Source organism: Lycium barbarum, chromosome 1 (genome assembly GCF_019175385.1).
Source record: "Lycium barbarum isolate Lr01 chromosome 1, ASM1917538v2, whole genome shotgun sequence".
In the NCBI taxonomy this organism is placed as follows: domain Eukaryota; kingdom Viridiplantae; phylum Streptophyta; class Magnoliopsida; order Solanales; family Solanaceae; genus Lycium; species Lycium barbarum.
The window spans coordinates 4,082,144-4,106,766 of NC_083337.1; positions in this window are offsets into that span (position 1 = coordinate 4,082,144).

The window sequence follows — 24,623 nt, forward strand, 5'->3', positions numbered from 1 at the left end:
TACACATTATACAAAAACTCCTTCCAACCCACTTCCCCCACGACCCCAACTACTTGTTCATTTTATTTCAAAAAAAAAAAAAAAGCAGTTCCCAGTTCCCTCGTCTCTGTCTCTCTCCGTTGCTGCTGTAAAAAATCGGCGACCGACGACCACCATTATTGCTGCTCGTTCCTCACTCTCCATTGATGCTGCTGCTGCTCATTTCTCTCTCTCTCCATTGTTGTTGCTTCTCAATTCATTCTCAGGTAAATTTTTTTTTTCACTTGGTTCAAAAGTTAGGGTTTTGAAATCAGAGTGCGAAAATGATGATTTTGGTTAGAGAAGATGAAGAAGAGCATGAGTTTTTCTTGAATGTTGTTTGTTTTGTTGTAGTTTCGTGTATTTGTTGCACTTGTTGGGGTTTGTGAGTTTGTAAATAGTGGTTGTGGTTGTGAAATTATGGTTTTTGGTGCTGTTTTTGTTCTTCTTCTCCTTGTTGTTTAAAAAAAAGGCTTGCAATTTTGTAGATGTTTTCCAACAACTGAGGTTACCTGTTGCAGCAAATTCAACACTTGTTTGACAGTTGCAAACATCTGCTGAGGTTGCATGGTTTGGTGTATTTTGTTTAAGTTGTGAGTGAGATTTGTGATGGTTGTGTGTTTGTAGTGAAATATAGATGTTTTGTAGTTAAATTTAGATGTTTTTGCTGCTGTTGTTGTTGCTGTTGCAGCAAATTCAGCACTTGTTTGACAGTTGCAAACATCTGTTGAGGTTGCATGGTTAAAAAAAATATTCTATTTGGTGTATTTTGTTGAAGTTGTGAGTGAGATTTGTGATGGTTGTGTGTTTGTAGTGAAATATAGATGTTTTGTAGTTAAATTTAGATGTTTTTGTTGTTGTTGCTGTCATGCTATGGTTTAGGAAAAGTTTTGATTTTATCCAATAGCTGCTGGATAAAATTAAAACAATTGTTGAGGTTTTTGCAGCAACTGAAGCAGTTGTTGTAGCATATTAACAAGCTGTTGTAAAAAATCAAAACAGTTGCTAAGCTGTTGCTACTTTTTTTCTATTTCCAACATATTAAGATTCTGCTGCAACAAGTAATAAGTTGTTGCAACAGCTTCGTATTTTGTTGCAACATATTATTAATCTGTTGCAACAACTGATTACTTGTTGTAACATATTGCTTTTCCCTTTTTACTTTGAATGTTGCACTAACCAATTAAAACTGTTTTTCTATCTCCTGTGTGTAGATAAAATGGCTCCAGTTAAAAGAAAATGAGAGAAACCAACTGAGGGAGAAAGTAGTAAAAGAGCTAAGGTGCAAACACCATTAGATAAACTTGTGACTGCTATTTGTCAATCAACAAATGAGGAAAGAGTTAGTGAAACTGGGGCTTCAGAAAAAGAGGAAACCCACGAAACCTCTGTTGGGCATGAAGAAGAAAGTGATAAAAATGAACAAAGTGAAGAAACTAGAGAAGAAAGTGCAAAAGATGATGAAAAATCTGCTGAAGGAGATGAAGAAGAAGGAGATGAAGAAGAAGGAGATGGAGGGGATAAAGGAGCTGAAGGGGATGAAGGAGGTGAAGAAGATGTAGAAACTGAAAATGGTAATGAAGAAGAAGAAGAATCAACAGATCAGACCTTGGCCGAGTTAAGAAGAAAAAGGAAACATAATGTGGATGCCAATTTTGTTGAGTCTTCTAGTATTGCCACAGATCCCAATAGACCTTCGATTGAGGAGGTCGTCAAGAGTTTCAGCATTGAAAAGTACGGCGTGACGATGCCGCTGAATGGAAATAAGGATTTGTCCGGTGATTTTGTGGTTAGACCAACCATGGGCAAGGGCTTTGACACCTTCAGGGGCATTCTCCGGCAGCAAGGGTTGGAGAGTTTCTTTAGGGCTAGCTGCTTTGGGCTCTATTTAGATTTGCCTGAAGATACCGGTGCCCGATTTCAAATGACAATGGTTTCTGAGCTTTTGAAGCGTAAGATTATTTGTGATAGAAAGGATGAGATTTGGATCAATTACTGTGGCATGCCGGTTTGCTTTGGCATGAAGGAGTTTGCCACAGTTACCGGATTGAGATGTTATCCTTGTGAGCCTCTTCCTACTGTTGTATTAACCAAGCCAGCCCGGATGCCCAAGGCAGCCAAAAAAGCAAAGGGTTCCAAAGCTAAGAATGATGTCTCTTTGGTAAACTTAATGGGAAAGAGCTACATTCAAAAGAAATTGTTGCAAGACTTGGAGTCCAAAACTTTCTCAAAAAAGCACAAGGAGGCACTGTGCTTAGTTTGGTTTGTGCACAGTGTTCTTTGGGAAAGAGACGTAAACTACAACATACCACTTGGATTGATTAAACTTGCTGAAGACTATGATGCCTTCAACAACTATGCCTGGGATTTTCAAAGCTTTAGCTTGACTGTTGAATATTTGATGAAGGATTTGAAGCCAACGGGGAAGACACAAAACCTATATGGCTTCCCTTGGGCTTTCATGGTAAATTTTCTTTAATGTTTTACCTTTTTTTTTAAATTTCAATCACTATTTTGATTTTTGATGGCATCTTTTTTTCTAGGCTTGGGCATTTGAAGCCATTCCTCACCTCAGGCATCAAGTCAAGGAATACTCCGAAGAAGTTACCTATCTAAGAATTCTTAGATGGCTCGCTGCCAGGAACAACACAAAATTGAGTGTTGACCTTTTCAACCCCCCTAAGGAAGCTGTAAGCATTAGAACACAACAGATGACTAGGTGTTGCAACAGCTTTTATAATCTGCTGCAACAACACATGCATCTGTTGCAACAAGTTATGCATCTGTTGGACAATGTCCAGATAATTAACCTGTTGCAACACGTTACCCAATAGATGAATCTGTTATAACATGCAACTAGTTTTTTACAACAAATGAGTAACCTTCTGCAACAAGTTACCCATCTGTTGGAAAATGTCCAACAGATGATAAACCTGTTGTAACAAGTTGACAATCTGTTGGACAATTTCTAACAAGTACCACAGTTGTTGCAACATATCACTTTATTTTCTAATTTGATAACTTCTAAATCTGTTACAGTAAGTTTTTACAACAAGTACAATAATTTGTTGCAACAAATTACTAATCTGTTGTACAATATCCAACAGATGAGCAACCTGCTGCAACAAGTCACCCATCTGTTGGAAATTTTCCAACAGATGAGATACCTGCTGCAACAAGCTACCTATCTGTTGGACATTGCCCAACAGATGTGTAACCTTTTGCAACAACCTGATAACTTGTTTTAAATAGGTTTTGCTTTTTATGATTTAGCACAATTATGATATATCTACTTTCTTGTTGTAGGTTCTGAACCCATGGCTTGTCCCAACAATAAGAGAGTTGGAGATGCCATGCCTTGTCACCTTTGTGCCCATAGAATCTGTGCCTGACAGATTGATTGATGGGTTCAAAGGGGAATTGGCTGAAGTGACAACCATCACTAGGGTTGATGATGTTGTAGCTGGTGGTGGTGGTCATGTTGCTGGTGGTCATGTTGTTGTTGGTGCTAGTGGTGATGTTGTTGTTGATGCTGGTGGTGGTGCTGATGTTGTTGGTAGAGTTGTTCAGCCTGTTGATATTGTTGTTGGTGGTGGTGGTGTTGGTGATGATGTCCCAGCAAGTATTGCTGGGGAAAAATTAAGAGATAATAATGCTACTATTGGTGGATTTACTCCAGTTCCTGGATTGAGTGATTTTTCCGGATTTGGTGGTAATTTTAATGGTGGTGGATTGAGTGGTAGAAGATTTGCTGATGTTGGTGCCGGTACTTCTAAGGTGCCCTCATGTGCTTGTGAGTGTACCACTTGCAAGGACAAAATGGATAGTTTGATTAGAAAGGTGGAGGAATTGGTGCAGGCCCAAGAAGCCACAAACACTTCTATGCAGAGGTTGATATCCAAGAGGGGTATCAACCCATCAAAGAATCTTTCCTCACCTTATACTCCTGTTCATGTTCGGAGGAGGGGCAAAGCAATTACCAAGGCACTTGCATCAGTTAGATTAAGAAGATCTGTTGCTACTCCCAGTAAGTCAATTGAGACTCATTTTCTTAATGTTGGGCCAAAAGTGCTAAAGAAGGTGGACATTTTCAAGCCTGTACATGCCCAAAGAAAGAAAAAGGTTGAGACTGCAATCAAGTCCAAAAAGAGTGGGAGAACCATGTACTCAATGCATGAATTTGGAGCAGCAGACTTCAAGGCTCTGACAAGCATGGAAATTTGGTGGGAGGATTGGGTAAGTTTCAACACTTGTATATATCTATCTAATTCAGTATGTTGTTGCAACATGTAGATAATCTGTTACAACAAGTTAACTAGATGTTGCAACAGTTCCTTTATTTTGTTGAATCTGCTGCACCAAGTTAACTAGCTGTTGCAACAAGTAGATAATCTGTTGAATCTGTTGCACCATGTAACTAACTGTTTTACTACTTTTACTTTAGTATGTAGATGAAGTCCTGCTTCTAATGCGTATGAGGCAAATCAATTTCCCTGAGTACTATGATTCCACTAACATAACCCTGGACCTCAACTTTTACAACAACATGTCCAAGAGGTACGCATAATTGACAAAAGAGAGTACAGTTCCTAATGTCGTGCCTCTGAAGGTTAGACTTGCTGAATTCAAGTGGGATGATGATATGGTCGATTATTGTAGGGGTGTCAGACCCTACTCGGGAGGCTGCTCGTGGGCTGGTGCAAATAGGGTTTTAACAGTGATGAATATTAATGCCACACATTTTGTCACTCTCGAGTTCATGATTGAAGAGTGAGTGGTAAATGTGTATGACCGCAACGTTCCTGTCTACGAAGAATCTGATTTCTTTTGTTTCATGGAGTCGTTAATGGAATTGTGGCCCAAGTTATTGCAACAGAGCGGAATGTTCGCACACTTGCCTGCAAAGTTACTCAATGAATCGTGGGAATTCAATAGGCTACAGAATCTCCCCCGCAATGTCACTAGTAGGGCATGTGGTTCGTGGTCAATTGCTTTTATGGAGGCTTTGCTTACCGGCACAACTGTGACAAAACCCGAAAGTTTAATCAGCGACAACTCTGTAAGGAGGATGCAATAGAGATGGGCATTCGGTGTCATTGAAAAGGTGTTGGAGCCCTAAGATGGGTTGATAAACAGTGTCACACCCCATTTTAACTGGGTTAAATTAGGAATATGACATATTGGGGATGCCTATTTATTTTGTTTTAAGGAGCCACCTAATTAATTTAACGGTGAATTAGGACACCCAAATATTAGCTAAGGCAAAGTTAAAAAACTAAACCTCAATTAATAATCTGTTTAACCAATGTGATTCTAGGTAAGGGCTCTATATTATCCTAAAGGGAAGAGGTTAGGCATCCTTTAGAATCCGTTAACTTACGGTTATCCGACCAAACTTAGGTTAATTAATTGAGAGTAAATAAAATGCTTAAATTTAGAAAATGATTTTAAGATATTGCTAGAGTTTTAAAAAGAAAATAATTTTAGTAAAAATAAGATTTGCAGAAAATATAATAATTTTTTATAAAAAGAGACTTTAAATGCCATTTTTCTTAAAATACGATTTATGAATGTTGTTAAGGTTTTAGGCGAAAGTATAATAGTGCTGTTTAAAATAATACTCGTAGAAAAACATAATAACGTGTGTAAGGGAAGATTCTAAAAATTTAAATGTGACTTGAAAATATTGATGAAGCCTTAAATAAAAGATAATATTCAATAAGATTTATAGGAAATGTGATAATTTGCATGAAATAAACTTATAAGCATTGTTAAGATAAAAAATGTCATTTAAAGAAGATTTATAAATGTGGCTGAACTTTAAAATAAAATGCTGTTTAATATAAGATTTGTATAAAATATGATAATTTTCCCATAAATAATAGCTGTTGAGAAGAGATTTGACAATTTTGCACTGTGAATAAATCGTATTATTTGATTATAGCAATGAAGAAAAATCTAAGCTTATAAATAGGATTTAAAAGAAAGTGAGTTTTCTTTATCATTTCTTATTAACTATGATAATTATGCTTAGCTGAAAATATGCGTGATTGATTCAAACTTGAAAAGGTTATTTATAAAATATGCTTGAATTTATATTTGCGTATTAGTGGTGTTTTGAAATTAAGATAACAAGAAATAAAATATGATTCCTTTTACTTAAAATATATAGTCATGACATTTTGCAAATCAATTATTCCAAATAAATATTAAACTTTGTAAATAGTTTTAACATGAAAACAAGAGAATAACTTATAGAATTAATTGTTAGTCTTCCTTAACTAACTACCCCTTATACTAAACTAAGCCGCTAATTTTACTAGGATTCATCTAAATCAATAAATAAATAAAAAAGTAAAAGGTTAGTCACATAATACAAATCAAATGAAAATGAAATAAGAAAGAGCAAATCAAATGGACCCAGCCCGTTTGGGGCTGTTGGATCCGTTGGCTGTTGGGCTTCGGCCCATTTTGGAATGACTGTGATTTTCGCTGTTGTTGGGCCCCGGCCCAATAAAAATTTTGTACACTGCTACGGATGGACCGGACACGGAGAAGAGTTTGTTGGGCTTTTAGCCCAACATCGAATGTGGCAGAAAAACGAGTCCCTCGGACTCGTACGCGAAGTTCATGCAAAGAAATGAGAGAAAAAGAGGATTAGTATATAACCGATGAATAAAGTCAAACATGTGAATATAACTATGAACAATACAGCCATGAACCACCAATAGTACAACCGTAAATGACAAATTTGCAATCGAATCAGCCACTAATCAGCCACTAATCATGGTGAAAAACAGATTTCGAACACAGTAATAGATGGTACGAACCGACAACAGCAATGTTTTGACAAGTGACAATATTGGCTTCACAACTAGTCGAAAACATTATTTTCGAAATGCCACAACCAACAAGCTAAGCAAAGCAGCCAAAGATACATTAAGGAAGAAACAGATAAGGGTTGAATTGGCCTATCTGGCATGGTAGACTGAAATTAACAGCTAAACATAGACAGCTAAACATAGACGATGCGAATTGAACAATCCTAATTGATTAAGCCCAGCATGACTGTTAAATACCTATCTAAATTAATCTATCAACAGCAAAACAAGTATATCAAGCTAGAATGAACATCTTAAACATGGAAAACACACATGAAAAAACACAGAAAGGCAAAATGGAGTAGGATGTCACTAACAGTCAGCCTTCCTATTAAATGATTCCACTTCTTTTAAATGGGGGCAATGGATAAGCCAGATGAGGCACACTTGCCTATGGGGGGAGGGTTGACTGAACAGGGACACTGGAGGGAACAAATCAGGCAAATAATAATCTACTCATCCTACTTAACCACGAATTACACCATCCTTAACCCAACAAACTTTATTAAATGCAAACCATGTCTGGATGAGTTGAAACAAGCACAAGGGCAAATTAACACCCTGTCTTAACAGCAATGGCACATACATGAATGAGTATGGGCAGTCCCAACAAAAGGTAATGTACGACATAATTCAGATCTCATAGTTGCACCCCAAGCACTTACCAAAATATAGAAAACTGAATGGTTTATTTTAACATACAAAGACAAGTAGAAGGACATCAAAACAGATTAACAGCAGATAAAACAAGATTGTGGGATAGATACAGAATATTCAAACAAAGACTGATGCGAGTAATATGTAGACATTTGCATCATTTATACACATCATATGCATGAATGCACCCAGATTAGACATTGGCTGAACCAGACAGAGATGAAAGATGCAAGACATTTAACTGACCTAATAAATTACAGCCGATTAATTCATTCAAAAGCACATCAAGGTTATAAACATTTTACTTATATCAGACCAAAAAAAAACATATTTTAGGAGTTGTGGCAGACACAACATTCATGCTTCACGAGCCAAATTCGATTTTTTTTTTCTCTTAATGCTAAGATTGAATCAAATAAGTTCCATAAACCAACTCTTGCATCAACTAAATTACACCAGACCAGACAGCAAAGAGTTATTCCAAGCAGTAAGCATACTAGACCTCAAATCAAATGTACATACAAGGCAGCCAATGGGAAACTTAAAGCAAGGCTAACAATGTATAAATCAACTAGTAATAAAAAAAAACCGTCCTATATCTGGATCATATAAATTCTTAAAGCATGAATCTCCATCTAACAAAGCAAGTACTAACTAAACAGGATGAAATCAGAACTAGGTATACTGGAGACTGCCTTAAGGACATATCAAATACTAAATTACCAACTAAACCATATAAAGAAATTTAAACAAAGTTGAACCCAGTAAGTAATATATATGAATATATTTGGAAACTACTACTACTAAGCATAATTAAATAATGATAACAATTTAACTCACATAAATATGTCCTAAACTAGCAATTAACATGGCTCTCTTATAACATATAGAACAAGTTAATAAATGCACAAATTTAACATATATATTCTTAACTAACTATAGGATTGTTTGGCAGGGACACACACTTGCTAATTGTGCATATACAACACAGCTCAGATCAAATACGATTCATAACAAACCAACACTTAACCACACTTGATTTGGAAAACTCTAACTGTCATGTTCCACATAGCGAAGATCTAATTTTATTAAATGACACATATATCAGATTAAACCCAAGCAGATTTGTATTGCGAAAACTAATAACGGGCTGAACAATTAATTATTTTACAAACTAATTTCACACAAATACGTATGAATCCACGAACACCCTTAAAACTACTGAAAACTACACAAATGAGGGAGTTTTATCATCTTCGGGTGCAGCGAAGTGGGTGCGGGTCTGCGGGTCTTCGATTCACCCTCGAAACACTTCAAATTCGAGGTTGCGAAACTCGGATTCGCAACAACCACAGAACAGACGAAAAAAATCGTTTGAGTATTTTTTATTCGATATTTTTGTGATATTGTGACAGCTAAACAAAATATTTTGCAGTGGATTTCTTGAACCGAAAAAAAAAATCAGTTATTGAGGAACTTTCTGAATCAAAGGTCCTGTCCTTTTGGGGGTTTCACCAAATCCAAAAATCATCTATTTCCTCGGTAATCTCCTAAAAAAAATCCCCCTTTTGATGACTTAGAAACGATTATTTATAGGGCGATTCTAGGGTTTGTTGCGAAGAAGAGAGAGAGAGGAGCGGGGGGACAGACGAGCGTGAGTGGCAGTGGCAACGTGGGGGGAACAGAAGCGTGGGGGGACAAGGTGGAGTGGGGGTGGCAGAGGTAACGTGGGGGGAGCGATGAGGAGAGAAGAGAAGGGAAGGAGAGATGAGAGGGAGACAGAGAAGCGGCAGAGGGGAAAATGAGAAGGGAACCATAGTGGTTCCCTTTTTTAGGACGGGGATTGGGCTTCCGGGTCGGGTTAAAAAATGAGCTGGTTTGGCTAAAATATGGGCTGGGCAAAAATTAAAAGAATGGGCTGGTCCAAAAATGTTTGGTTAATTATTTGAGCTGGGGTGAATTAAAATGGGTAGTTGCCTATGAAAAATTGTTTTGGGTTAATCCGAAAATATTGGGCTCGTATTTAAACTAATAATAATAATATAGCTACTAACTGTAATAGAATAATGAAACGCCGGTATTGATAAGAGGCTAGTAATTATAGTAAAATATAATATATATATTTTTTAATTTTCCAAAAAATATTAGAAGCGTAAATAGGTATTTCGGAGAAGAGGCGGGACAAAATTGGGTGTCAACAAACAGTTCATTGATTTTGCGTTTTTTGGAGCCAAAATGTGGCCTGTTGAACAATTTAAGTATATATTAGGAGTTTTTTTTATGACATTGTGTAATTTAAGTATATATTAGGTGTTCAGTACTTTCCTAAGACATTTTGTTAAGTATATATTAGGTGTTCATTATTTAAGTTATGTTCAATACATTATGTTTAGTGGTTTCAGTAGTTTTAAACAAGTCACAAAATCTAACAGCTGTTGAAGAAGTTGCAACAACTGACCTATCTGTTGCAACAAGTTTTTAATATGTTGCAATGGATGAGTAAGTTGTTGCAACAAGTTGGTAATTTGTTGCAACAGATGGTTCAATTGTTGCAACATATGGGTCAGTTGTTGCCACAAATCTAACTGCTATTGAAGAAGTTGCAACGACTAACCCATCTGTTGCAACAAGTTTGTAATCTGTTGCAACAGATGAGTCAGTTGTTGCAACAAGATGTAAATTTGTTGCAACAGATGGTTCAGTTGTTGCAACATATGAGTTAGTTGTTGCGATAAATCTAACTGTTGTTTTAGAAGTTGCAACAAGTTGATAATCTGTTGCAACAAGTTTATGATCTGTTGCAACAGATGAGTCAGTTGTTGCAACAAATCTTTCAATTGTTGAAGAAATTGCAACAACTAACCCATTTGTTGCAAGAAGTTTGTAATCTGTTGCAACATATGGGTTAGTTGTTGCAACAAGTTCATAATATGTTGCAACAAGTGCATTATCTGTTGTAACGGATGAGTAGCCTGTTTAAAAGCTTCACATTTAGTAAACAATAAGTATCATTGGTTTTCGTTGTTTACACCTAAATATGGGTGAATCAAGTAGTTCTCATCAAATTGCACCAACGATCGCTCGATTTGGGAAGTATACGCTTAGTTGATCATATGCCCTGACTCAGAATACCATCAAATTGGTTAGGAACATTTAGTAAACAATAAATGTCATTGGTTTTTGTTCTTTACACCTAAATATGGGTGAATCAAGTAGTTCTCATCAAATTACACCAACGATTGCTCGATTTGGGAAGTATACGCTTAGTTGATCATATGTCCTGACTCAGAATACCATCAAATTGGTTAAGAACATTTAGTAAACAATAAATGTCATTGGTTTTCGTTGTTTACACCTAAATATGAGTGAATCAAGTAGTTCTCATCAAATTACACCAACAATCGCTCGATTTGGGAAGTATACGCTTAGTTGATCATATGTCCTGACTCAGAATACCATCAAATTGGTTAGGAACATTTAGTAAATAATAAATATCATTGGTTTTCGTTGTTTACACCTAAATATGGGTGAATCAAGTAGTTCTCATCAAATTACACCAACGATCGCTCGATTTGGGAAGTATACGCTTAGAATTTCCCATTAAATCAATGAAATTACCGTCTAATCCATTAAGGATGTGAGTAGATAAGTATATTGATCACTAAATATCATTGAATCCCTTTGTTTAACACTAAATATCATTGGTTCCCTCTGTTAACAACTAAACATATGTGACTTATATCCTAGTTGTTGCAGCAATTTCATGATCTGTTGCAGCAATTACATAATCTGCTGTAGCAATTGCATAATCTGTTGCAGCAGTTGTATAACCTGTTGCGACAAGTACATAATCTGTTGCAGCAGGTAACATAGCTGTTGAACAAGTCATATCACTTGTTGGATGAAACAACTCATTCCATTTGTTGGATGAAACAAGTTAAGGACTTTCTGCAACAACTCATTCCATTTGTTGTAAAAACTCAAAACACTATAGGAACTTACTGTAACAAGTCATGTCACTTGTTGGAAAACCAAGTTAAGTTAGTTGCTGCAACAAGTCCGATTACTGGTTGGCAAAATCCCAACAAGTTACACAGCTGTTGCAACAGAATTTTTACTTGGTGAAAACTGTTCAGAAATTGCAAAACCACAGAACATACATTGGTGATTTGAGTAAGATCAACATATCATTTAAACTAATTTTACTAACAGAAACAACATAAAAATGTCATAATATCCAATTTCACAAACACAAACAATAGTAATTATTATTACAAGACATTGCAAATTTAACAACTAGGGAACAATTCAGTTTGGGCATGTAGTTTTTTTTTTATGGCCAGCTGTTTTGCACATGAAGCATTTATTTTTCCTCGTTGCAAGTGATTCCCCGATTCCACGCCTCCTATTTGTCCGTCTTCTTCCCGGTTTGCTAGGATTAACATGTGGAAGAGGTATTTCTCTCTCTAAAATCTCCATAGGAACTTCCCAAGATTCTTCAGAAGGCACGAAATTCATTTTCTCACAGTATGCAATTATGTAATTCTCCACCGTGTAATATGGAGATGAGTAGTCATAAATCCGCCTTCCAAAGTCTTCACCATATTGGACTCGAAGCACTGCCATAGCATATGGGCAAGGTATTTTGTGCAGGTCAAAAACTCTACAAGTACAAGATCTTCTTTGCAGATCGACTGTTGCAACTGAACCGCGGCCGATGACGCTGAACTTGTAGTTGGCAATTTGATGGGCCAATAACTTATTACCCAAGTTGACAAATTTTGATATTTTTTTTTTCATTAAGGGAATAAAGATGGTTGGTGAGTCGATGAACTCCATACGCCTCTCATGAAATTTCTCAGTAAACCTCCTATTTATGGAATCAAATAGAGCAGTAATGGGAAATTCTCTTTCAACATTGAACATTGAGTTCACCGACTCAGCAGCGTTTGTCGTCATAAAATTATACCTGACAAAACAAACATATTAGTGTTGGAACATGTGGCTAAGGCTCAGCTGTGTCAAAAATCACAACAAGTACAATATCTGCTGCAACAAGTTACCTATTAGTTGTAGCAGATACGTTACTTGTTGGAAACAGAAATGTGAAAATACCTATTTCTGGGGCAGAATGCCCTGCTCCATCTGTGGAATCCAGCACGTTCAAGAGGTTCGGCGGCCCCAGGAACCAAATCTTTGATTTGATTGAAATGGTCATTGAAGACATCAATATTGGACGCTTTTGCTGCTTTATAAAATTGAGATACGACTAGTTCTCAGATTTTCCCCTAGGTGCCTCATGCAAAAACCATAATGACATGTAGGGAAGACAATTGAAATCGCCTTTTTGATACTTGGATGTCTATCAGAAATTATGCACAACTCAGGGGTATCCTCTATATAGCTTCTCATTTATTCAAAAAAATATTTGTACGAAGCATCACACTCCTTGTCCACTACACAAAATGCCACTGGAAAAATATGATTCTCCGCATCTTGTGCAACTACTGACAACAACACTCCTTCGTACTTGCTCCTTAAGAATGTCCCATCGACAGCTATAACTTTTTTCATTTGCGCAAAACCAAGCATACAAGCCTTATAGGCTACAAAAAAGTACTTGAACTTTCCATTTTCATCAACCTTCAATGCCGTCTTACTTCCTGGATTTGCAGAACGAAGCATATAACGGTACGCATCAAGCACCGCATACCTGTACTCATGTGTCCCCCTTGTCAAAGCCTTTGCAATCTCCATGCCCTTCCAGACCTTCCAATAACTTACCTTACAACCCAAATCTGTACGGATGGATTGACTCATATCTTTTGTAGATGGGCTTTTACCGTAAGAAAACTTATCTTTGAAGTATTCACCAATGACTTTCGCAGTAGCGTGTGGATTATGGCTCGTAATGTGCTTAGAACCACATGTGTGATGCTTTATTAAGGTTCTGATACAAAACATGTCAGAACTTAAAAGCTTCAAAACTCTCAGCCACCACTTGCACTCAGGATGTACACATCTGAAGCAATACACCGTACGCGAATTAATCACCTTCTATATTTCTAAAATCTTTCTTCAAGCAAGCAAGTTTCAACCAAGTGGCTAGTTCTTCCTTGTTCTTGAATGACATTCCTTTATAAAAACCTGTTTCATCATCTTGAACATGGCTAGACTGTATTGATTGTGTAGTGCCCACTGTATTGCTCGCAACTTCGGGTATAGGAATCGAGTCAGCCCCACTTCCATTATCTGGGATATCCACATCCACCCCATCTAATTCATCATTTAACACATCTTGTTGGTCTTGAGATAAATTGTGGTTCTCTACAGGGCTTCCAACAACGTATACCCTTAAAATGGGCCTAGCTACATCATTCAAATAAGCACACAAACGAACCTGATCAGTTATCTTAAATGGCAAGACCCTCTGATTTTCAAAAAAGCTGTGCATGTAAGTGATGGCAAAATCTTTTGGTTCACAAGTTAATTCACAATAGGTGATGATTAGGTTCACAAAATCATCGAATATAACATCTCTTTGGACAGTCATCGCTATCGTCTCTAACGTGTCACTACCTGTCCATCGCCAAATATATCGATTGTTCTTCTCGATCCATTCACCATGGCAATCAACCCCTATTGTTATTGAGTCCCCCCATTAGTGGTGTTCGAGGTACCTGAAGATATTTTGTTTAACAAAAAATTGGTCATGAGAGTACATACCAATCTATAACAAAATGAAACAGCTGCAGCAGCTGTTCCAACAGATTATTGACTTGTTGGAACAAGTGGACTACTTGTTGCAACAGGTAATAAAATTGTTGCAACAAGTCACTAATCTGTTGGAGTCAGCTTCAGTTTTTTTGGGGTAATTTTTCAGACTGTTGAAGATGTCCAACAGATTATCGAGTTTTTGCAACAAGTGTATTACTTGTTGCAACAAGTAGTACACTTGTTGCAGCAAGTCAATAATCAGTTTTAAGCAGCTTCAGTTTTTTGGGTTCTGTTTCAGACAAAAACTGAAGCTGACTCCAACAGATAGTTGAGTTGTTGCAACAAGTGGAACACCTGTTGCAACAACTATACAACTTGTTGCAGCAAGTCAATAATCTGTTGGAAGCAACTTCAGTTTTTTGGGTTATGTTTCAGACAAAAATTGAAGCTGACTCCAACAGATAGTTGAGTTGTTGCAACAAGTGGAACACCTGTTGCAACAACTACACAACTAGTTGCAGCAAGTCAATAATCTGTTGGAAGCGGCTTCAGTTTTTTGGGTTCTGTTTCAGACAAAAACTGAAGCTGACTCCAACAGATCGTTGATTTGTTGCAACAAGTGGAATACCTGTTGTAACAACTCACTCAGTTGTTGCAGGTTATTTATTTAACAATTACAACAACTTCATAATCTGTTTTAGAGGTTGCAACAACCACATTATATGTTGCAACAACTACAACAGCTACTGTAAGTTGTTGGAAAATCAGTAGATTTATACCCAGGTGAAAAATTGAAATAAAACAGCATTGTTGTACTTACCAAATGAGCAGAAAACACTTATGAAGTAATTGCCAGTGCTACACCAACAAAATCCAGTCAAAAAATTACAAAATCGGGTGGTCATATTTTTTTCTTTCTTGAGCAACAATGGCGGACGAAGAAGAAGAAGAAGAAGAAGAAGAAGAAGAAGAAGAAGAAGAAGAAGAAGAAGAAGAAGAAGAAGAAGAAGAAGAAGCACCAAGAAGAAGAAGAAACGAAGCAAAAAAGAAAAGCCAAAAATGGTGGAACGGCGCAGACAAATAGAAAATTTGGCCCGTTTTTTTGGCTCTGTAGGGTTTATATGGGTTGAGTCAAAGTGTTAAAAATAAAACTTAGGGGCAAAGTGTAATAAACAAAGCTTAGGGTCAAAGTGTTAAAAATATAACTTTGGGGTGAGTCAAAACTCTCTAATCACTAATCCAAAGTTTATCACCCCTACTCAATTAAAAAAACTAGAGTTTCCCCAACTCAATTTTAAAATCTATTTGTCACCCATAATTAAAAGGCCCTTGTTTCCGAAGGTTATGGTATGGTACAGTATGTTGTTTTATTGTATTGTATTATACTGTATTACTGAATATAATATTTGGATAGACTATATATTTGTTGTGGTTTAATAACATTTGTATTGTTTGGTTTGATTATATGATACTATATAATAGTTTGTAAGTTTACTAAAATACCTTTAACTCTTAATTAGAAATTAGTTTATATATATATCAATAAAACTCAGGTAAAGAATAAAATGAGAACTTTAAAAAATAAGTAGGTGGTGGATGGGGATGGTCATTGGTTGGGTGATAGGGGTGGTGGAGGGGTGGGTGGTAGGGTGGGGGTGAGTGGTTGTGGGGTGTGGTTGGGTGGGGGTGGTAGAGCGGTGGGTGGTGTGAGGTGGGTGTTGTGGGATGAGAGTGGGCGTAGTGGGTCGTTGGGGTGGGGGTGCGTGGTTGTGGGGTAGGGTTGGGTTGGGTGGCGATGAGGGGTAGTGGATGGTGGTATGAAGCGGGTGGTTGTGGGATAAGGGTGGGTAGTAGAGTGGGGGTGAGTGATAGCGTGGGGGTGGGGTATAATAGAGAAATGAAATACGTAATCACGCAAAAACTATCAAATCCGTGATTACAAAATTAAACTTTTTCATAATTATATAACCACGGAATTACAACAACACCACCACCAACAACAACAACATACCTAGTTGAATCCCACCGTGTGGGGTCTGAGGAGGGTTAAATGTACGCAGTCCTTACCTCCACCTTGGAAGGTAGGGATATTACATAATTTTAAGAACAATGGATACAAACATGATTTCATAGAAAATCATACATTAATGAACCAGGGGAAACAACCATCCAAACAGGGGGTTAAGGGGTTGTTTAGTTGGCCCTTTGAGGGCAATACAATTACTTATTTGGGTTTGTATGTATTAAAAAACTCCACATTATTAGTACAGGATTTAGTTCACGATATTAAAATCTACATTAATATCTGCATAAGTCATGCGAGTATATGTGTAAGGATATTATATTTTAATGAGATTAAATACTCCCTCCGTCCCATAATAAGTGTCATCTTAGCCAAAAACACACATATTAAGAAACCAATAATGCAATGTAAAGTTTATTAAACTACCCCTATATAATAAAAATAAATTATTTTTCTCTTTTGATTAGAGCATACATGAAAAGTAAGCCTTTTAACATTGAGAATCCAACAATATCAAATTTCTATATGCCTTTTGTCTTGAATACATAAATTTGTCAGTTTTTGTCTAAGGGCAAAGTAGGAAAAAACTTGTCAATATATGCATTAATTTCCTAAGGTGACACTTATTATGAGATAAAAAAATTTGGCTAGGGTGACACTTATTGTGGGACGGAGGGAGTATCAAACAAGAATACATGTTCTACTTGGTAATTTAGGCTGATAAAGTTGTTTCTTATTGGTTAGAAAAGAATTTCACTGTAGCTACTTTATATACTTTTACAACTTGACTATTACGCCCTTCCACTTTGTATAGGCTATGCTTATGTCATTCTCGAATGTGGGTCCCGGTATTGCTGTTTTCCAGTTTCCCAATGACTTCCTTACAAGCAGTGGCGGAGCCACATAGAGCTGAGGGGCTTCATCAGAACCCCCTCGATGAAAAAAATACTATTTTTACAAGGTTAAAATTATTTTTTATGTATATATAGTAGATGTTGAACCCCCTTAGGCTTCTCCGTATGTTTACTTCTTTATATTTTGAACCCCCTCGGCGGAAATTCTGGCTCCGCCACTGCTTACAAGAAACACAGTACAACAAGTGGGCCCATTTGAGCTCTTATTTTCACTTGCAGCCGTTAAAAAATAGTAGTAATATGAGTCCGCGACTTAAGTGACACAAAAAAAAATTGGAACCAAAATAACACAAAAAAAAAGGTTACAAAAGTAGGTTTCACGCATAGAATTTGTGCATGAAAGAGGATGCTTTTTTCCCCCTTTTTTAAGCTATCAAAATCACATTTTTTCATACTTTGGGCAAAGATAAGTCATGTTTCAAAACCCCGAAATATCAATATTTTATATAGAACTTAATGTCTTTTTTGGCGTACAATAATGTCAGCTCATTACATCAAGTATAACTAAACATTTGGATCGTCGTTTTAGGGGTTGTAAAGTGCCCCGAAGTAAGTTTTGTTTGTTTAAAAACTTGTCATCTTTAAGTTTAAGTGTCACATTTTATAGGATTTTGATCTAAGTGTTTTATTATTTAGTCAAATCAAATGTACAAATAAAAATATTATATTAAAAAATACATCATTTTTTACAATAACAAAATATTCAAAATAAAACTTCAACTACGAGAGGCTCTTTTACTTCGAGATATTCTGCCACCACGAGACGTACTTGCACCACCACAGCCTTGTTGCCACACGAGATGCCAAAAAATGAGAGGCCAAAAAATGTGTTTCCCATTTACTATATTAGAAGCATGAGTGGAGGTGGTTTCGTCGTCCACCTCCAACTCATGTTATTAAAAAAAAAAAAAGTGGACCCCATATTAAAAAATCAAGCAATATCCATGTAATTCCCAAAGTATCCCTAGTAAGTCAATAATGGTGGATTTATTGTCACATGCGTATCAACCCATTAGTGGGAGCAAATGAAATCATTGTACAACAAAAAACGTGGACTCCATATTATTGCTTTTCTTCAAAAGGTCAAGTAGTCAAACCATACAATTTCCTTTCTTTTCTTATATTAGCTTGAGATCTAATCTAGATATTTAACTATTGTATTTGCTATTCCGACATGTCATTTATTTATTATGTTTACTAAAATAGATATACACACACACACACACACACACACACACACACACACACACACATATATATATATATATATATATATATATATATATGTATGTATGTATGTATATATAAATAAAACTAATGTTAATGTTTCTATCTCATAATCATGTATTTTAATTCTTGCAAGTACTTTTATGACGATGGGGCCCCAAGAACACCCGGCTGAACTCAAAAGATTCTTCACAAATTTGAAATCCGGAGTTGAAGTCTGCCAGACACATATAAATAGCAGCGTTTGAGGAGAAGCAAAGGCATCGAGAAAAAAACATCTGACACTTCTCTCAACAAACTTCTCCATATTCCCCTCCCTTTCACAATGCCCCAACTCCTTTTTCCAACAAAACCTTTTGTAATATAACCCCTTGTAAAAATAATATTAAGCTTTCAGTAATTTTCTCTTAGTGTGAAGTAGTTTTTGGGTTCCCCGAAAGGGAAACCTCTCTCCATCTTCAAGTCACGTAAGTTTTTATCTATGTTTTCTGTACTAATCTCCCTACTATGTAAATTATTCCATGTTCAATTAAAATATTATGTTGATAATGTTTGAGTAATTACTTACTTGCTATTATGAATCTATTACTCTTAATATATGGTTATTCTCTTAATTTCTTATTATACTCGATGAATTAACCTGTAAATTCCTAGGTGTTTGAAAGGCCGTTTTAATGTCCAAATGATAAAGGACGATGTTGGCCGTGGTAACCGGGGTGTGGTTAAAGAAGAGGGATATTAAGAACTAAGATTAAGAGAAAGAGATGAACAGTGTAATAAGATTCATAAGTGGGAGTTTATTAAAAAAAAACGTAAAAATTGGGAGATCGGTAGAAAATAAGAAATATACCTACATGATAAGAGGAATCAAGGAGTGAGGGAGTACCGAGTAGGATTGTGTAAAATATTTGTTAAAAACCACTCTATATTTCTATCCATAGAGTGAGGGAGTACCGAGTAGGATTGTTTAAAATATTTGCTAAAAATCACTCTATATTTCTATCCATATATATATATATTGAAACAAAAAATATAACCCCCTATCACTTTGGTATCAGAGCAAGAAGATTTTTGGACCTAAACCTATATCTTAAACCCTATATTTTAGACAAAATTTTATGAGAAGACCATTTTCCGCTAGACTAAGAAGACAAACTGCTATACCTGTTTATAGACAATATTATATGAGACAACATAGTTTTACTAAATATATAAGTTATAATTATCGTATGATATATTTTACTTGAAAAAGACTTACAAATCTTAGAAAAACACGAAAGTTTTTAACTGAATATTGTAGATATATAGACATAGTTCATCGCCAAGACTTACATAATAATATAACAATACTAAGTTTAAGAAATAATTTTAATTGGGAAATATATTTCACCAACGACGAGATAGTTAGAGCTGAAGATCGTATTAGACACCTAGAACAGAAAGTAAAATTTATCCTATTAGGGTAATGCAAGATAACTATTTAGAGGTAAAACAAGAGTTAGAAAGATTGTACCCAGAATATATCAGATTAAGTAGTATTAAAGAGAATCAGTTAAGATTACAAGAATTAATAGATATAATATCAGGATTAGAATATAAATTATTAGGACATATAAGATCTAGGAAATACTCTCAAAAGCAGATCCAGAAGCGATTTAAGCCATACTAGTTACTTCTATATGAAAACACTACTCAGTACTCCTGCACTCCTTGATTCCTCTTATCATGTAGATATATTTCTTATTTTCTGCCTATCTCCCAATTTTTACCTTTTTTTTAATAAACGCCCAGTTATGAATCTTATTACACTGTTCATCTCTTTCTCTTAATCTTAGTTCTTAATATCCCTCTTATTTAACCACACCCCAGTTACCACGACCAACATCGTCCTTTATCATTTGGACATTAAAACGACCTTTCAAACACCTAGAAATTTACAGGTTAATCCATCGAATATATTAAGAAATTAAGAGAATAACCATATACTAAGAGTAATATATTCATAATAACAAGTAAGTCATTACTCAAACATTATCAACATAATATTTTAATTAAACATGGAATAATTTACATAGTAGGGAGATTAGTACAGAAAACATATATAAAAACTTACATGACTTGAAGATGGAGAAATGTTTCTCTTTCGGGGAAACCAAAAACTACTTCACACTAAGAGAAAATTACTGAAAGCTTAATATTATTTTTACAAGGGGTTTTATATTACAAAAGGTTTTGCTGGAAAAAGGAGTTGGGGCATTGTGAAAGGGAAGGGGAATATGGAGAAGTTTGTTGAGAGAAGTGTCAGATGCTTTTTTTTTTCGATGTCTTTGCTTCTCCTCAAATGCTGCTATTTATAGGTGTCTGGCGGACTTCAACTCCGGATTTCAAATTTGTGAAGAATCTTTTGAGTTCAGCCAGGTGCTCTTGGGGCCCCATCGTCACGTGAAACTCTTCAAAAGATACTTTATATTTTTGTCCGTTTGTTGAGTTGTCCCCTTACTTTATTAAAGCTACTACTTTATTAAAACTACTTTAATAAAGCCTGGTCTTTTTTTTCTGAGATGTCTTTGTCGTATTGCTTTCCACCAAAAAGTCTTCTTTTTCTTTTCTTCAAATGTTATTGTCTTGGTATTCTTTTTCCTTTCTGAAATGTGATTCCACTAAAGTCTTCAAATGTTATTGTCTTGTCTTATTTTTCCTTTTTGAAATATGATTTAAAGTCTTTGGTCTCTGTATCATCTTTATTATTGTCTTCTTGCTAGTATTATTGTTTCAACTAATGTCTTCAGCCGTCTCTTTTGGTTCTATCTTTATTTCTCTCCATTAACTGATCTACGTGTCCAAATTGTGTAAAGCAACTGAATCAAAACTCATGCCTGAGTCTACATCATTTGCATCTTGAGAGTCTTGAAATGCACTATCCTGGAAATTAATATCATCTCCTTCGAAATCTGAACTATTGATTGGTGACATCCCTTGACTTGGAGATAATTCTGGATTACGATTTTTAACTATATGTTTATCTTGTTTCTTTGTCTGAAAGAACCTTTCTAGTGTCTCTTTTACTATATTTCCTATTTTTTCGTTCTTTTTCTTTTTTCGCAAGTATGCTTTTCTTTGTAGAAGTTGCTCCTTGCCTAAGTGTCTTGGTAATCTCCGTCTTGTTTGGAGAGATGAACATCCCTCATTTTCACTTTTTGGCAAAGTGATAGCCATCAACTGATTTGATGAGTCTTTACCGGCTACCGTTTGAACTGGACTAGCTGTATCTTTACCCGATATAGTGGGTCTAACTGCATTCATTTGGGAATGCACACCCGTCTCATCCATTTTTGTCTGAGATGGAGAACTCTGAGATTGCACTAATTCGAATTTAACTGCTTGCAGTCTCTGTTCTAATATCTTCACTTAATCCAAGAGTTTCATTTTTTCTTGAACCAATGTCTCTTTCTGCTGGATTAGTCTTTTGACCACTTCAGTCATAGTAGAACAGTGATCACAAAAAATCACTTTGTCTGTGTCTTTTTGTATATTGTACTGAGGGATTTTGTCTGAGTTTTGTCTAAGAGCTGGAGAAATATAGTAATTTGGACCCAACATTCCTCTAGCTAGGGGTGTACAAAGTAAACCGACAAACCGCACCAAACCGATAAACCGAGTCAAACCGAAAAAAAAAACCCGACTAGTGATTTGGTTTGACTTGGTTTGGTGTTGAAAAAAAAAACCCGACCATAATTGGTTTGGTTTGGTTTTAACTAAAAAAAGTCAAACCGAACCAAACCAACCCGACATTACATGTATTCAATTTTTAAAATATTTTATACATAAAAATATTTATTTGGAATGTAATTTATAAATATTTCTTAAAATTTTTCGTAGTTTTTTATCTATTATCATATTATTCAAGCTTGAACTTAGAATTTTGAACGTCAATAAGTTTTATATCCTATGGATGTTAGTAACTCAAATAAAGTCCAAAACCAAACCAACTCAACACTAATGCTAACAAAAGAAATTCAATTTACCATTAGGAATGACAATGATGTTGGATATCTATTCTTTAGTTTTGCATAATTGATTTAGAGAGTGAAAATACATAACTTAAGTTTTTTTTCTCTGTCATGTAATTGATACTTATTTGTCGTACTTATTTTAGCATGACTTAATATTTTTAGATTATGGTCATTTTCTTTATGGCTTGTTAATTAGCAATATTTATGTTAACCGATTTTATTAGCTTTTGTTAAATATTTTAATACAATGTCATCACTCTTCTCACATTTTGTGTTATTTTCTTAAGAAACACCTTAATTATATAGTTGTACCTTACTAGGACTAAAGAAATATTTGAAGTAAAAGTTATATGTTTTGTATCAAGACTATTCCGAAAAAAAACCCGAAAAACCCGAGAAAACCGAATAACCCGAGAAAACCCGAGGTTGAAAAACCCGAATTTTATTGGTTTGGTTTGGTGTATAAATTTAAAAACCCGACGCAATTGGTTTGGTTTGGTGTTTAAAAAATCCGAACCAACCCGGTCCATGTACACCCCTACCTCTAGCATAGTCTAATGCCTCAGTAAAATCATTAAATCCTTTAAAAAGAGGTTTTTTTTTATGTCTTTAATAGAGTCTAAAACTTCTATCCAAGTTTGAAAAACACCATTAGTTTTATCATGAACTACAACATAAAATTTAAACTTTTTGTCTAAATTTCGGTCTGTAAAATACTGACAAAGAGAATTTATAGTAGCTACAAAATGTTTAGAGTCTTTTCTATTATGCAAAATTCATAAATTATCTACTAAGCATCTTTGTTGCCTGTCTATTGCATATTCTGGTAATACTTTAAAAGTCCAATTTGATGGCTGAAAAGCTACTAGGTTATTGGCTCCGAATTGTATTCTTTCCATAGTATTTCTCTCTAATAAAGATGTAGGTCTAAAATAAAGGTACCTAATATTGTCTGTTTGTAAGTGTCTTGGGTTGAGGCTATGCCTTTTCCCTTGTCTGCTGTCTGAGAACTGGAAGGTCTCATGCTGTTCAAATAAGAAATCAGTTAGCTGTAATCTTTAATCTACTTAATTAGTCTGCTAAATTATTATCTTTTCCTTTTATATGTTCAAATTTTAAATTTTAAATTGAAATGGTATCTAAAAAATTTAGCCATCTTCTTCTACTACTATTTTTATCATTTATCTTTTGATAGAATTTAACTATAGCTTTGCAGTCTGTTCTAACTAGTATTTCTGGTTTATTTAAGATATATAGTCTAAAGCTATTTAATCCGTATATTACAGCTAAAATCTCTGCATCTATACTACTCATATTTCTTTTTTTCTTTATACTTACCACTTTGATAAGCACATATCTTTTCTTCATTTTTATTACTATATTTATTTGGTTTTGCTTTTAACACTGCTCTCCATCTTTCAAAACTACCATTTGTTTCTATAATTAAATAGTCTGTTTCTAGAGGCATGTTTAAATCAGGAATGTTTTTTTATTTTTTCTTTGATTTTTTGTACTAATTTAATATCTTCAGTATTAAAGTGTTTTTGACCATTAGATCCAGTCTTTGAATGCAATGATCCTGCTATTTTCCCTAAATCATTTATAAAATTTCTAGCATAATTGACTATTCCTAAAAAAAATTGTAATTCTTTAACATCGTCTAACTTATCTGGCATTTCTAAAGTTTTTTTGGCTATATGAGGTTGTAGCTTTATTTTACCCTCTCCTAGTACAACTCCTAAAAAGTTTATATAATTCTTACATAATTCCATCTTTTTCTTACTAATTATTATTCCATTTTCTACAAATCGTCTAAATACCGTTTGTAGGTGTCCTAAGTGTTCTTTAATATCTCTATTGAATACGAGTATATCATCTACATATACTAATACAAACCTTTTTGTATTCTCCAAATATACTATCCATTTTTCTTTGAAAAATCGGCGGAGCTGTCTTTAATCCAAATGACATTACTAGCCATTCGAAATGTCCTTCGGCACAGGTGAATGCAGTCCATTCTATACTTTCTTCATGCATTCGTACCTGCCACTATCCTGATATATATATTTCTTACTCTAATAAATGTAAAAATAGATTAATGTCGTAAAAGAAAAAATAATATTAAATGGAGATCAAATAATAAATAAGGTAAATTAGTCACATTATAATTCTA